The sequence below is a fragment of the Hevea brasiliensis genome, chromosome 10, assembly GCF_030052815.1.
Source record: "Hevea brasiliensis isolate MT/VB/25A 57/8 chromosome 10, ASM3005281v1, whole genome shotgun sequence".
NCBI classification, from domain to species: domain Eukaryota; kingdom Viridiplantae; phylum Streptophyta; class Magnoliopsida; order Malpighiales; family Euphorbiaceae; genus Hevea; species Hevea brasiliensis.
The window spans coordinates 85,939,273-85,944,240 of NC_079502.1; the positions used below are offsets into that span (position 1 = coordinate 85,939,273).

The following is a 4,968-nucleotide window of genomic DNA, read 5'->3' on the forward strand; positions in this document are numbered from 1 at the left end:
TTGAGATGAAAAATGGTCATTTGTGACCAATTGAGATGTGTTGGAAGTGTTAGAAGTGAGTTTAGATTTGGATTGAAAATGGTCATTCTGCAGGCAACAGGACCAAGGTCCTTTTCAGGGACTAAAACTGAAAATTTACAAGTCCAAATAGTGTGTTTGACCTTGTTTGAGATGAAAAATGGTCATTTGTGACCAATTGAGATGTGTTGGAAGTGTTGAAGTGAGTTTAAATTTGGATTGAAAATGGTCATTCTGCAGGCAGCAGGACCAAGGTCCTTTTCAGGGACTAAAAATGAAAATTTACAAGTCCAATTGGTGTTAGGCCAATAAGGAATGAAAATAGACACAAAATGGAACATTTTTCATTTAGGAATCATGCCCAAAAAGTGACCAAAACCTAGTGAACAAATTGACCAAATCCCAATTTATGCAATCTAACTTGTACAAAAATGACTAAATAAATAGTATTTGTTCATTTGGCCATAACTTGGGCTAGGTAGGTCTAAATGACCTAAAATTTTACCAATGGACAGCTGAGATATAGACCTAAAACTTTCATGAAGAACACAAACCCAAATTATGCCCTTAACCAAGTCATTTGGCCACCCAAAGTTGGTGACCTAAAACTGCCAGAACCAGTTTAGTGCCCAGAAATCTGGGTTAAGTCCAATCCGGCAGCTATGATTCAAATGGCTATAACTTGAGCTACGAAACTCCAATTGGAGTGATTCAAAAAGGAGAATAAAGTTAAGATAATAAGGAACAATTTCTATGAAGAAAACTTAGCCAAATTCTAACAGCAACATGACCAATGGAACAGTGCAACATAGGATACCAAAACTGAAAATTTGCAATTTTGCCTAAAAGACTTAAAATTTGTGAAAACAACCAAAACAAAAAAATTAGGTAACCAAAATGTGGTATGTGGGTGAAATTAGAATTCCATACCTATTAAGCATTAGAAAGTCAACAAATTGACTTGAATAGTGTCATGAATAGTAACCTCAAAATACAAATTTTAAAGAACGTCAAGTTTAGCATATTAAAGCTAGGTATAAGTAGATTTAAATTTATTTTTGGAGTTATGATAAATGGTGATACTGAAACACTGTGAAACTATGTGTTTCAGTGGAAAAGAATACCGGGAAAGAACCCGAGATATTGAGTCAAGGCCAAGAGGCGACTCGTATAAGATTTATGCACAACTAACTATTTTGTTACTTTTCACTTCTAAATTGATTTGAACAGGTTTATTTTATGATTTATAATTTTGTTGTGTTGAGGATTTTAATTTGTTGAATAAAATTGTATAAATTAAATGTAAATTTTCTTAATTGGCATCTCCCCTGACAGGGATGGGAACAGTCTTTGGGCTTACCTGTTACCTACACATACGGTTAAGGCTACCCACCTTTCAGGTGGATCTCTAACCCAATTTTTTAAGAGAAAGGTCCCTTAGGCAAATCCCAAATCGACAAAGCACGGAGATGGTCTTGAGTTCAAAAGGTAATAATATATAAAATGAGGGCACTAATTACTAAAGGCGCCTTTTGGTGGAATAGCCTGGAGAGTTGGAAGAACTCTAGGGTTAAGCGTGCTCACTTGAGAGAAATCCTAGGATGGGTGACCTCCTGGGAAGTTCTCCATTCCACCTATGGGACAAAACCGTGAGGCTTATGGCCAAAGCGGACAATTCCTCTAGTGGTTGGAGCCCGATCGTTACAATTGGTATCAGAGCTGCTCGCGTGTCCTCTTGGGCGATGGTGGGGCAAACCTCAGCGAGGACGCTGAGTCCCGAAAGGGGGGGAGAAAGGTCCCTTAGGCAAATCCCACATCGGCAAAGCACGGAGATGGTCTTGGGTTCAAAAAGTAATGATATATAAAATGAGGGCACTAATCACTAGAGGCACCTTTTGGTGAAATGGCCTGGAGAGTTGGAAGAACTCTAGGGTTAAGCGTGCTCGCTTGAGAGAAATCCTAGGATGGGTGACCTCCTGGGAAGTTCTCCATTCCACTTATGGGACAAAACCGTGAGGCTTATGGCGAAAGCGGACAATTCCTCTAGTGGTTAGAGCCCGTTGTTACAATCATATGGTGCCATGTGTCACCATCTCATGGTGCCACATATCACCATGTGAAAAGACCAATTTGCCCTTACTTTGTAATTTGAGTTCTCAACCCAAAATTATAATTTCTCCTCTTTAAATCAATTTATATCAAATATTAATTAATTAATTAATTAATTAATCTCTATTAATTAATTTCTCATAATTAAATTTATATTTAATCAAATTAAATATAAATTTAATTTATACTATACATCCAATAACCTAGATTTGGTTTCAAGTCATGCTAAGGACTTTGTAATTTTATTGCAAACCAAACCTCTTTAATTAATTAATTAAACTCTTTAATTAATCAATTAAATCACATTTTAAATGGTGATTAGCTTGTGTAAATGTGTGACTTACTAGGCCCATTACTTATTGGCAATAAGAAATGATATTAACTCTTAATGTCATTAGAACTCTTTCTTACCGTAAATAATTTCTCTAAATCATTTCAGACATCTCATAGACCATGGTTGACCCTCTAGCATAGTATGTCATGGCCACCCAATTAGTAATAAGGAATACCTTAAATGAACCTTTAATCATATGTTACTATGTACTAGAATCTCTCTGTTACAAAATCCCAATTCGAGCTGGAGTCATGGTTAATGTCAAACCCCATTTGCTATAAACATTATGTTCTCTTTTAATTCCATTTCTTTATTAATTAGATTTTCTTGTCAGAAACTCTTTTCTCACTAAATCTGTCTGTCCTGGCCAGAAACTTAAAACATCAAGAACAATTAAATGAATATAGGATTTTATCTCTATTTACTTAGGGTAACAGATTCCATCTTGATCAACACCTATCTCCATATATAACTAATAGGAGCCAATACATACCCATATACCCATACATAGTACAAGTATGAAAGCAGTATCAAACTCAAACCACCTTTATATAAGATAACTGTGTTATCTCAGGTCTAAAGATTATATACACTGATATGATATATGACAATGCATTAACAAGAGTAAACTCCATGTGCTTGTCATAAGCATCACTAGTTCAGCCTACTTATCATGTATAAGTGCCTATCATGTTTGTTATATGGCATGAGTCTCACCACTCCATCTAATTTATATCTCATATAAATACCTTGAGAACAAACATGATTACAATCTTTCTAGATAAGTCATGTCCTTTGTGAAGTATCCTCAATTGTGAACCAATTTATGATACTTTGTGCTAGAAATACTGTCACTCATATTCTTAATAACTTAAGAATATAATTTCTAACAAAATATCAATGGACCTTTTCTATTACACATAAATATATTTTATAAATGGAAAAGTGAAATTGCCTTCTATTAATAAGATATGAACAAGATACATATAAAATGATATGCTCTAGGGCATACTACTAACAGATATTAGGAATGGAAATTACCAGGGATAGAAGTATTGGAAAGCTTTTCTTGTCTCAACAGGCCTATGTTGAGAAAGTGCTTAAGCATTTCAACATGAATAATGCTAAGCCTGTGACTGTTCTGTTTGCTGCCCATTTCAAGTTATCTGTAGACATGTCACCCAAAACAGATGAGGAGATGGAGCACATGTCCAGTGTTCCTTATTCGAGTGCTGTTGGTAGTATCATGTATGTTATGGTATGCATCCGACCTGACATTTCACATGCAGTTAGTGTTATGAGTAGATATATGGCGTGTCTTGGGAAAGAGCATTGCTGGGAAGTGAAATAGATTTTGAGGTATTTGAAGGGTATTACAAATGTTGGTCTAACATTTGATAGGGCGAAGATGAGTGATCTAGTTGTTGGCTATGTGGATTCAAATTTTATAGGGGACTTAGATAAGAGGAGATCTTTGATAGGTTATTTGTTTACTCTTTCTGGAAGTGCTATCAGTTGGAAGGCAGCATTGCAAGCTACAGTTGCTTTGTCTGCTACAAAGGCTGAATATATGGTCTTAGCATAGGCAGTAAAGGAAGTTTTATGGTTTCAAGGTTTGGTGGGTGATCTTGGGTTGATCCAGAATAAGGCAACAGTGTTTTGTGATAGCTAGAGTGTAATACATCTCACAAAGAATCAGATGTACCATGAGTGAACTAAGCACATTAATGTTAGATATAACTTCATTCGGGATATTGTATCTCAAGGGATTGTAGTTGTGCAGAAAGTCTCTACACATGATAATCTAGCATATATGATGACCAAGGGAGTCCCAGTCAGCAAGTTTAGGTATTGCCTAGACTTGGTTGGTATTTGTAGTACTCAGTAATGCCCTTATGAGGGCATATGGCAAGACAGAGTGTGTTGTGGTTATTTTGTTGATGATTGAGGGAATTCAAGCCAAGGGGAAGAATTATTATTTTTATGGCTTGAAAATTGGATATGTTGTTTCATGGACCTGAATTGTGACCCAACCCGAAAGTTTCTTGCTGTGACTCGATTGGCATAAAAAGTGAGATATGTAGTGGTTGCAGAGGGCACGGGCCGATAGGCTAGGGCCCGAAGCCCACCATTGATCTCTTTAGGGGTATGGGGGCAACGCCCCCGCGGTATGGACCAGTATAAATATTATAATATTCTACCATTTACAGAAGAGTTGTGAGATATTTGGGAAACACACTACGGTTAAGGTTTGAGAGTTCTGATTGATTGTATCTTACTCTTTTTAGTGTAACTTTTTTCTTTTGTCTTGCTCGTGGATGTAGACTTTACAGTTAAACCACGTTAAATCCTGTGTTATTCTTCTTCTCTTTTCAATGCTGTGTGATTGTGCGATTTGTGTGTGTGCCTTAGATTTATGTGCTTGTTATAACAGTATTCAATAAATATTTGTAAATATGTAAGCTCAAATAGTTAAACAAGCCAAGTATATCTCAATTAGGGCTGAG

The 4,968-nt window shown here is 36.2% G+C and overlaps 1 pseudogene; it reads left to right on the top strand.

Annotated features, from left to right (window-relative positions):
- Window positions 1-1,334: 1,334 nt before the first annotated feature.
- On the top strand, window positions 1,335-1,442 carry LOC131170142 (U6atac minor spliceosomal RNA; annotated as a pseudogene).
- Window positions 1,443-4,968: the final 3,526 nt, after the last annotated feature.